Source organism: Salmo trutta, chromosome 36, assembly GCF_901001165.1.
Source record: "Salmo trutta chromosome 36, fSalTru1.1, whole genome shotgun sequence".
In the NCBI taxonomy this organism is placed as follows: Eukaryota; Metazoa; Chordata; class Actinopteri; order Salmoniformes; family Salmonidae; genus Salmo; species Salmo trutta.
Window position 1 is genome coordinate 1801396 of NC_042992.1, and position 11108 is coordinate 1812503.

An 11108-nucleotide genomic window follows, 5' to 3' on the forward strand; every position below is an offset into this window, starting at 1 on the left:
TATAAACACTAATATCGTTTTATTAGATACGTATTCTACCACCTGAAGCACCTTTGGCAGTGTTGTTTCTGTGTCTCTAAGAGCGTTGCACATGTAGTGCACTACTTTAGACCAGAGTCCTATGGCACCCTATTCCCTATGTAGTGCACTACTTTAGACCAGAGCCCTATGGAACCCTATTCCCTATATAGTGCACTACTTTAGACCAGAGACCTATGGCACCCTATTCCCTATATTTTTCATTTATTTTTTTATTTCCCCTTTTATTTAACCAGGTAGGCCAGTTGAGAACAAGTTCTTGTTTACATCTGCGACCTGGTCAAGATAAAGCAAAGCAGTGTGACACAAACAACAACACAGAGTTACACATGGAGTAAAACAAACACAGTCAATAATACAATAGAAAAAGTCTATATACAGCGTGTGCAAATTAGGTAAAATAAGGGAGGTAGGCAATAAATTGGCCTTAGTGGCGAAATAATTACAATTTAGCAATTAAACATATAGTGCACTACTTTAGACCAGAGCCCTATGGCACCATATTCCCTATATAGTGCACTACTTTAGACCAGAGCCCTATGGAACCCTATTCCCTATATAGTGCACTACTTTTGACCAGAGCCCTATGGGGAATAGGGAGCCATTGCGAAGCATCAAGAATCATGGATGAATGTGGACTGACTGCTACCTAATCATATTCACGTCACTTCTCCTCTCTGCCCAAAGACGTCAGGATTTGCTCTGTCCTTAAGACTGCGGAGTCATGTTGCTACCTAATGTCGTGACTTAACTTTAACATTTCATCTGAAGACTTATCTATTTACCTAAACTGTTTAATTGTTACCCGATTTTGAATTAATCATGTATGGGGCACCACGAGAGCGGTTCTATAAGAGTTACCATCTCCTGAATTAAACTTTAAAAGGTCTTTACCTATCACATCTATAAACACTCAACTTATTAAAACCTCGTATCATATCATTCTGAACAGTCGTAATCTCCTTGCATCTGGAAAAAAAACAAGCCTTATGATTCAGTACTACACAAATTGGTTTATTTATTTACTAGCTAATTCAATGGAAACACAGGATAAACATACACACTTTGCATCGGTTATTGACTAGAGACTTAATATTCTGAAAACAGGTACCTAGCGGAATTATAACAATATGGCTGCTTGTTAAAGAAGAGCTGGAGAGAGACCGAGACACTTAACATTGGTACATTCAGAAACTACTCTCACCTGCAGTAATCATATACTTTGCACATGAACCGCCACCCGCTTTGAGTAAGAAATCATGAATATATTTATGTGAAATGCCTGGGATCTCTCTCAGTGAACAGGGCAGCCTTGGAAAGGGAGTTGGGCCTTTTCACTGCATGTAAGGCTCTGATTGTCCGAAATGGTTCCGACAAGTATTTTTACTGTTCTTCTCTGTAGTTGTCCGGTATATTGTGACTTGTGTAGACCTGAACAGAACTACACAATTGACTTTCCTTCCATTCGCTCTTGAAGATAGCCAGCCTTGTCGATGGTTTTCCCAGTGGGGTGATGAGAGTAGCGTAATACGATAATATTGTCCGAGAGGTGAGTTTTATCGTCTCCACCTCGTGTTGAGATTCAGAGTTCAAACCACTTTAAATATGCAGCTAAAGCTCTAAATCTTTCTAGTCTGGTATGTTAATTTCATTCATTTATACAGTTTGCAGGAAAGGTGTGGTTCCGGCAGGTTGACACGCCTCACTCGGGTAACTACTTATTGTGCACAGTTATAAAAACAATTTATCACATCCCTCTCTTTAATTAACAAAAAACACTTTCATAATTGTTCATATTACCAGCACAATGCATAGTATGGACACTTCATACCCGTAGTGGGTATACTTTCCGGTATTTTCTTGATAACATTTTGAATTACATCACAAAATAACAAACAAAATGACATTGTTCAATAGATCGCCTCCAACCATTTCCCACATTCTATGTTAGAAATATTGTTCCAGTATTTGCTTTTGAAGAAGTTAGTTTCAGTGGAAAAAGTCTGTTTAAACAAAGAAGATTACTTTGAATCTTGACAGACCTGAATCTTGTCCTTTGATTTAGTTATTTCCTTCTTCCTCTAGGGTGAGATGGGGCCTGATTGAAGTTTATTCATTGTAAAACCTGATCTGACCTATTTGGATTCTCGTGGAAAGTCATGACACTAATCATATTCCAATCACCTCTCCTCACGGCCCAAGGACGTCGTTAGGTTTTGCTATGTCCTTAAAACTCTGTAGTCATGCTGCTACGTTTTCTCAACTCAGATTCCTGAGCACAAACGTCTGCTTACAGACACACACACACACACAGCTACCTCTACTTTATAGATCCCAGAGATTAGCGTATGGGATTAGATAGAAAGCCTTCCGCTGATTGACTGAATGTTTGTGCTGAATATCAAAACACACATCAGGGCTTTCCAAAAAGGCACCCTATTTCCTATATAGTGCACCACTTCCCATAGGGCTCAGGTCAAACGTAGTGCACCACTTCCCATAGGGCTCAAGTCAAACGTAGTGCACCACATCCCATAGGGCTCTGGTCAAACGTAGTGCACCACTTCCCATAGGACTCTGGTCAAACGTAGTGCACCACTTCCCATAGGGCTCTGGTCAAACGTAGTGCACCACTTCCCATAGGACTCTGGTCAAACGTAGTGCACCACATCCCATAGGGCTCAAGTCAAACGTAGTGCACCACTTCCCATAGGGCTCTGGTCAAACGTAGTGCACCACTTCCCATAGGACTCTGGTCAAACGTAGTGCACCGCTTCCCATAGGACTCTGGTCAAACGTAGTGCACCACATCCCATAGGGCTCTGGTCAAACGTAGTGCACCACTTCCCATAGGACTCTGGTCAAACGTAGTGCACCACTTCACATAGGACTCTGGTCAAACGTAGTGCACCACTTCCCATAGGGCTCTGGTCAAACGTAGTGCACCACTTCCCATAGGGCTCTGGTCAAACGTAGTGCACCACTTCCCATAGGGCTCTGGTCAAACGTAGTGCACCACTTCCCATAGGACTCTGGTCAAACGTAGTGCACCACTTCCCATAGGGCTCTAAACGTAGTGCACCGCTTCCCATAGGGCTCTGGTCAAACGTAGTGCACCACTTCCCATAGGACTCTGGTCAAACGTAGTGCACCACTTCCCATAGGGCTCTGGTCAAACGTAGTGCACCACTTCCCATAGGACTCTGGTCAAACGTAGTGCACCACTTCCCATAGGACTCTAAACGTAGTGCACCACTTCCCATAGGACTTTAAACAGTGCACCACTTCCCATAGGGCTCTGGTCAAACGTAGCATACTATAAATGGAATAGGGTGCCATTTGAGACGCAGACCACATCTCATCCTCACCGGCTTTCATTACAGAAACTATTAGCGTTCCAATTAGGTAATGAAAGTCAATGCATGAAAGATGTAGAGACCTAGGTCTTATGACTACAGGATCCACATAGAGACCTAGGTCTTATGACTACAGGATCCATGTAGAGACCTAGGTCTGTGACTACAGGATCCATGTAGAGACCTAGGTCTTATGACTACAGGATCCATGTAGAGACCTAGGTCTTATCACTACAGGATCCAAGTAGAGACCTAGGTCTTATGACTACAGGATCCATGTGGAGACCTAGGTCTTATGACTACAGGATCCATGTGGAGACCAAGGTCTTATGACTACAGGATCCATGTGGAGACCTAGGTCTTATGACTACAGGATCCATGTAGAGACCTAGGTCTTATCACTACAGGATCCATGTGGAGACCTAGGTCTTATGACTACAGGATCCATGTGGAGACCTAGGTCTTATGACTACAGGATCCATGTGGAGACCTAGGTCTTATGACTACAGGATCCATGTGGAGACCTAGGTCTTATGACTACAGGATCCATGTGGAGACCTAGGTCTTATGACTACAGGATCCATGTGGAGACCTAGGTCTTATCACTACAGGATCCATGTGGAGACCTAGGTCTTATGACTACAGGATCCATGTGGAGACCTAGGTATTATCACTACAGGATCCATGTGGAGACCTAGGTCTTATGACTACAGGATCCACGTAGAGACCTAGGTCTTATGACTACAGGATCCATGTAGAGACCTAGGTCTTATCACTACAGGATCCATGTGGAGACCTAGGTCTTATGACTACAGGATCCATGTGGAGACCTAGGTCTTATGACTACAGGATCCATGTGGAGACCTAGGTCTTATGACTACAGGATCCATGTGGAGACCTAGGTCTTATGACTACAGGATCCATGTGGAGACCTAGGTCTTATGACTACAGGATCCATGTGGAGACCTAGGTCTTATGACTACAGGATCCATGTGGAGACCTAGGTCTTATGACTACAGGATCCATGTGGAGACCTAGGTCTTATGACTACAGGATCCATGTGGAGACCTAGGTCTTATGACTACAGGATCCATGTGGAGACCTAGGTCTTATGACTACAGGATCCATGTGGAGACCTAGGTCTTATCACTACAGGATCCATGTGGAGACCTAGGTCTTATCATATCCTTATATTTTCCTCTAAAGACTGAAGATAATATTTTTTTAGTAGTAATCATTTATTACCTGAGGAGGTAAAAAAGTTATTTCCAAGAAAAAAGTTCTTGGTCCCGTGTGTCTCAGTTGGTAGAGCATGGTGTTTGCAATGCCAGGGTTGTGGGTTCGATTCCCATGGGGGACCAGTACGGGGGGAAAAAAGAAAGAAAAGAAATGTATGCATTCACTACTGGAAGTCGCTCTGGATAAGAGCATCTGCTAAATTACTAAAATGTAAAATTCTTGTAATTTTCCAGATTGTCTGACCTTCATGTCTTAAAAAAATGATGGACTGTCGTTTCTCTTTGTTTATTTGAGCTGTTCTCGCCTTATGGAGCTCTCGAGTGGCGCAACGGTCTAAAGCACTGCAGCTCTGTGCTAGAGGCGTCACTACAAACACCCTGGTTCAAATCCAGGGTGTATCACAACCAGCTGTGATTGGGAGTCCCGTAGGGCGGCGCACAATTGACCCAGCGTCGTCCGGGTTTGGCCTGTGTAGGCCATCATTGTAAATAAGAATTTGTTCATAACTGACTTGCCTAGTTAAATAAAGTTTAAAAAAAATATATATTATTATGGACTTGGACTGGCAGCTTCATTAAATAGTACCCACAAAACACCAGTCTCAATGTCAACAGGGAAGAGGTGACTCCAGGATGCTGGCCTTCTAGGAAGAGTTGCAAAGAAAAAGCCATATGTCAGACTGGCTAATAAAAAGAAAAGATTAAGATGGGCAGGAGAACACATCAGCATCCCGGAGTCGCCTTTTCACTGTTGTGCACCGGGGCCTCCCACTCTTTCTATTCTGTATCGAGCCAGTTTCCTCTGTTATGTGATGGGAGTATTACACAGCGTTGTACGAGATCTTAAGTTTATTGGTAGTTTCTTGCATGGAATAGCATTTTCTCAGAACAAGAATAGACTGAAGAGTTTCAGAAGAAACGTCTTTGTTTCTGGCCATTTTGAGCCTGTAATCGAACCCACAAATGCTGATGCTCCAGATACTCAACTAGTCTAAAGAAGGCCAGTTTTATTGCTTCTGTTTGTTCATCGGAACAAACAGTTTTCAGCTGTGCTAACGTAATTGAAAAAGGGTTTTCTAATGTTCAATAAGCCTTTTAAAATGATAAACTTGGATTAGCTAACACAACGTGCCATTGGAACACAGGAGTGATGGTTGCTGATAATGGGCCTCTGTACGTCTATGTAAATATTCCATAAAAAATCTGACGTTTCCAGCTACAATAGTCGTTTACAACATTAACAATGTCTACGCTGTATTTCTGATCAATTTGATGTTATTTCAATGGACAAAAAAATGTGTTTTTATTTCAAAAACAAGGACATTTCTAAGTGACCCCAAACTTTAGAACGGTAGTGTATATACAGTTGAAGTCGGAAGTTTACATACACCTTAGCCAAATACATTTAAACTCAGTTTTTCACAATTCCTGACATTTAATCCTAGTAAAAATTCCCTGTCTTAGGTCAGTTAGGATCACCACTTTATTTTAAGAATATGAAATAGTCAGAGTAATAGTAGAGAGAATGATTTATTTCAGCTTTTATTTCTTTCATCACATTCCCAGTGGGTCAGAAGTTTACATACACTCAATTAGGATTTGGTAGCATTGCCTTTACATTTTTTTTTTAACTTGGGTCAAATGTTTTGGGTAGCCTTCCACAAGCTTCCTACAATAAGTTGGGTGAATTTTGGCCCATTCGTCCTGACAGAGCTGGTGTAACTGAGTCAGGTTTGTAGGCCTCCTTGCTTGCACATGCTTTTTCAGTTCTACCCACACATTTTCTATGGGATTGAGGTAAGGGCTTTGTGATGGCCACTCCAATACCTTGACTTTGTTGTCCTTAAGCCATTTTGCCACAACTTTGCTTGCAAGTATGCTTGGGGTCATTGTCCTTTTGGAAGACCCATTTGCGACCAAGCTTTAACTTCCTGACTGATGTCTTGAGATGTTGCTTCAATATATCCACATAATTTTCCTACCTCATGATGCCATCTATTTTGTGAAGTGCACCAGTCCCTCCTACAGTAAAGCACCCCCACAACATGATGCTGCCACCCCCGTGCTTCACGGTTGGGATGGTGTTCTTCGGCTTGCAAGCCTCCCCCTTTTTCCTCCAAACATAACGATGGTCATTATAGCCAAACAGTTCTATTTTTGTTTCATCAGACCAGAGGACATTTCTCCAAAAAGTACGATCTTTGTCCCCGTGTGCAGTTGCAAACCGTAGTCTGGCTTTTTTATGGCGGTTTTGGAGCAGTGGCTTCTTCCTTGCTGAGCAGCTTATCAGGTTATGTCAGTATAGGACTCGTTTTACTGTGGATATAGATACTTTTGTACCTGTTTCCTCCAGCATCTTCACAAGGTCCTTTGCTGTTGTTCTGGGATTGATTTGCACTTTTCGCACCAAAGTACGTTCATCTCTAGGAGACAGAACGCGTGTCCATCCTGAGCGGTGTGACGGCTGCGTGGTTCCATGGTGTTTATACTTGCATACTATTGTTAATACAGATGAACGTGGCACCTTCAGGCGTTTGGAAATTGCTCCTAAGGATGAACCAGGCTTGTAGAGGTCTACAATTTTCTTTTCTGAGGTCTTGGCTGATTTCTTTAGATTTTCCCATGATTTCCCATGACATCCACAGGTACACCTCCAATTGATTCAAAGTAAGTCAATTAACCTATCAGAAGCTTCTACAGCCATGGCATAATTTTCTGGAATTTTCCAAGCTGTTTAAAGGCACAGTAAACTTAGTGTATGTAAACTTCTGACCCACTGGAATTGTGATACAGTGAATTATAAGTGAAATAATCTGTCTGTAAACAATTGTTGGAAAAATTACTTGTGTCATGGACAAAGTAGATGTCCTAACCGACTTGCCAAAACTATAGTTTGTTAACAAGAAATTTGTGGAGTGGTTGAAAAACTAGTTTTAATGACTCCAACCTAAGTGTAAGTAAACCTTCGGACTTCAACTGTGTATATATATATCACACACACATTACTATATAACACACATACACACACACACAACTGTAACACACACACTACTGTAACCCACACTACTGTAACCCACACACTACTGTAACCCACACTACTGTAACCCACACTACTGTAACCCACACTACTGTAACCCACACACTACTGTAACCCACACTACTGTAACACACACACTACTGTAACCCACACACACACTACTGTAACCCACACTACTGTAACCCACACTACTGTAACACACACACTACTGTAACCCACACACTACTGTAACCCACACTACTGTAACACACACACTACTGTAACCCACACACACTGTAACCCACACACTACTGTAACCCACACTACTGTAACATACACACACACTACTGTAACACACACTACTGTAACCCACACTACTGTAACACACACACTACTGTAACCCACACACTACTGCAACCCACACTACTGTAACACATATACTACTGTAACCCACACACTACTGTAACCCACACTACTGTAACACACACACTACTGTAACCCACACACACTGTAACCCACACACTACTGTAACCCACACTACTGTAACACACACACTACTGTAACCCACACTACTGTAACCCACACACTACTGTAACCCACACTACTGTAACCCACACTACTGTAACCCACACACTACTGTAACCCACACTACTGTAACACACACACTACTGTAACCCACACTACTGTAACACACACACTACTGTAACCCACACTACTGTAACACACACACTACTGTAACACACACACTACTGTAACCCACACTACTGTAACCCACACACTACTGTAACCCACACTACTGTAACCCACACTACTGTAACCCACACACTACTGTAACCCACACACTACTGTAACCCACACTACTGTAACCCACACTACTGTAACCCATTAGGCAGTTTCTAAAATCTAGATGATAACAACGTAGAATTAATATCTGGAACATAACTACAATGGATGGTGTTGGGGAGTCTTTCATTTCCAGGTACCACAAATATAATCCTGTATAACACACCAGTCACTTCCTGTCTCTAGGACTCCTACCTTCCAGATGACAACAGCTTGGAGGTGTTCACACGTCACCCCGCTCATTATCAGCCACAGCTGGCCAATAGTCTGTTAACAGTAGGAGGTGAGTAATTACCTTCCTAGTCGCACTCTCCCTGTACATTTATGTTCTTTTTCTAAGGAAGTGAGTCCCAAATGGCACCCTGTACCTTATATAGTGCACACATTTTGGTCAGAGCCCTATGGACGCCAGGTAAATTGTAGTGCACTAAAAAGGGGAAATGGTTCCATTTGGGAGACAGACTAAATGTATTATATTAAGGGTGTCCGTACCACTCAAGTCACTAAGGTTCACGCTTTATATATTATCGCCGCGGAGTTCTGCAGGTAAACAATGAAGCCTGTATTTAAACAAAGTACACGAGAGTAACTTTATGGTGCTAATTTGTATAAAAGCATAGGAGTATTATAAATGACTCACATTTACAGAAGAATTGATTATGAAGGTAAAATGGCTTATGTTTTTACAGCTTGCTAGGTTAGTTAGGATGGTGAACACTTTTTTAGTTTTTATGATGGTGAATCTTGAGGACTGCAGACACGGTGGGGACATACTTGCGAATATTAGGAAAAGTTTAACCTCTACGGGCCACGGGGGCAGTATTGAGAATTTTGAAAGAAATATGTGCCCATTTTTAACTGCCTCCTACACCAACTCAGAAGCTAGGATATGCATATTATTAACACATTCGGATAGAAAACACTCTGAATTTTCTAAAACAGTTTGAATGGTGTCTGTAAGTATAACAAAACTCATATTGCAGGCAAAAACCTGTGAAAAATAGATTTAAAAAAATGAGAATTTTGTGACTGTACTATTTAGTGTCATTGTTTTAAAGATACCACAGTGAGAAAGGATTCAGTTCGCAACTCCTACTGCTTCCACTAGATGTCAACGATCTTTAGAAAGTTGTTGGAAGCATCTGTCATGAATACAGACCGAATTAGAAAGCTTACAAGTTGACACGTCATCACTTCATTTTTTGCGCCTGCGCATGAATCTGAGAAGAGTGCCTTTGTCATTATCGTTTATTCTAGACACTTGATAGGTTGTGTGAAAATATTACTGATGTTTACTGATGTTTCACGTTAAAAATGGAACAAAAGATTAGTGCTAAACAACGTTTGACATGTTTAAACAAACGTAAATAGATTATTTACTAGGTTTTCTTTAGCTTTTCGACGTGACTTTACACTGCCCACCTCATTTTGTGGGAGCCTACTGAACGCTAACTATTTGGACATAAATTATGAACTTTGTCAAAAGAAACCACATTTGTTCTGGACCTGGGATCTCTGGCAGCGCCTTCTGAGGGAGATAATCAAAGGTAAGGGGATATTTAGAATGTTATTATCGATATTAGATGATGCTAATGCTAACGGTATAGCTTAGCTTAGCATATAGCTTATTGTTGTTAGCATAGTACCCAGTTTATGCAAAATGTGATTTCCCAGTAAAGTTATTTTGAGATCTGGCCATTCGGTAGCAATTACGAGATGATAATATATTATTCTTTGAATGACAATATTATAATTTACCAATGTTTTCGAATAGTAATTCCGTGATTTGTAATGCTGGATTCACTGGGTGCATTCGAGCCGAAAAAAATTCTGAATTTCACCGCGACTGTAAATGCTGTTTTTGGATATAAATATGAACTTGATGGAACTAAAAATGCATGTATTGTATAACATAATGTCCTATGAGTGTCATCTGATGCAGATTGTCAAAGGTAAGTGCATAATTCTAGCTAGTTTTCTGTCTGTTGATGCCCTTCTTTGAATTGGCTAAACATTACACGCAGCTATTGTCAATGTACTCTCCTCACATAACCTAACTTTATGCATTCTCCGTAATGCCTCTGAAAATCGGACAGCGTGGTTAGATTTAGGAGATATATCTTTCAAATGGAGGAAAATAGTTGATTATTTGATTTTTTGAAATGATTACTCTTGCAGTTTTGAATTCCCCGCCATGGTCACATGACAATGAATCCCAATACCGGGATAAGATCGGGATAAGATCCTCAACAGGTTTTAAGTTCAAGGTTAAGCTTAAGCATCAGCCAATTAAAATCGTTGACTGTGTGTCACGAGACACGTGAACGCTACATTGTAGCTGGTCCCATCAGATAACCTGGCACACGTTAGCCCTATGCTAACCTCAACAGGTGGCAGGGATTATTTGCTGTAGTAACTTCCTCATCCAAACGTATCTGTTTGCTAGTCTGTCCCCTGACCCTGACCCTGACCCTAACCCCTGACCCTAACCCTAACCCCTGACCCTAACCCCTAACCCCTGACCCCTAACCCCGAACCCCTGACCCTACCCCCTGTCCCTAACCCCTGACCCTAACCCCTGACCTTAACCCCTGACCCTAACCCCTGACCCTAACC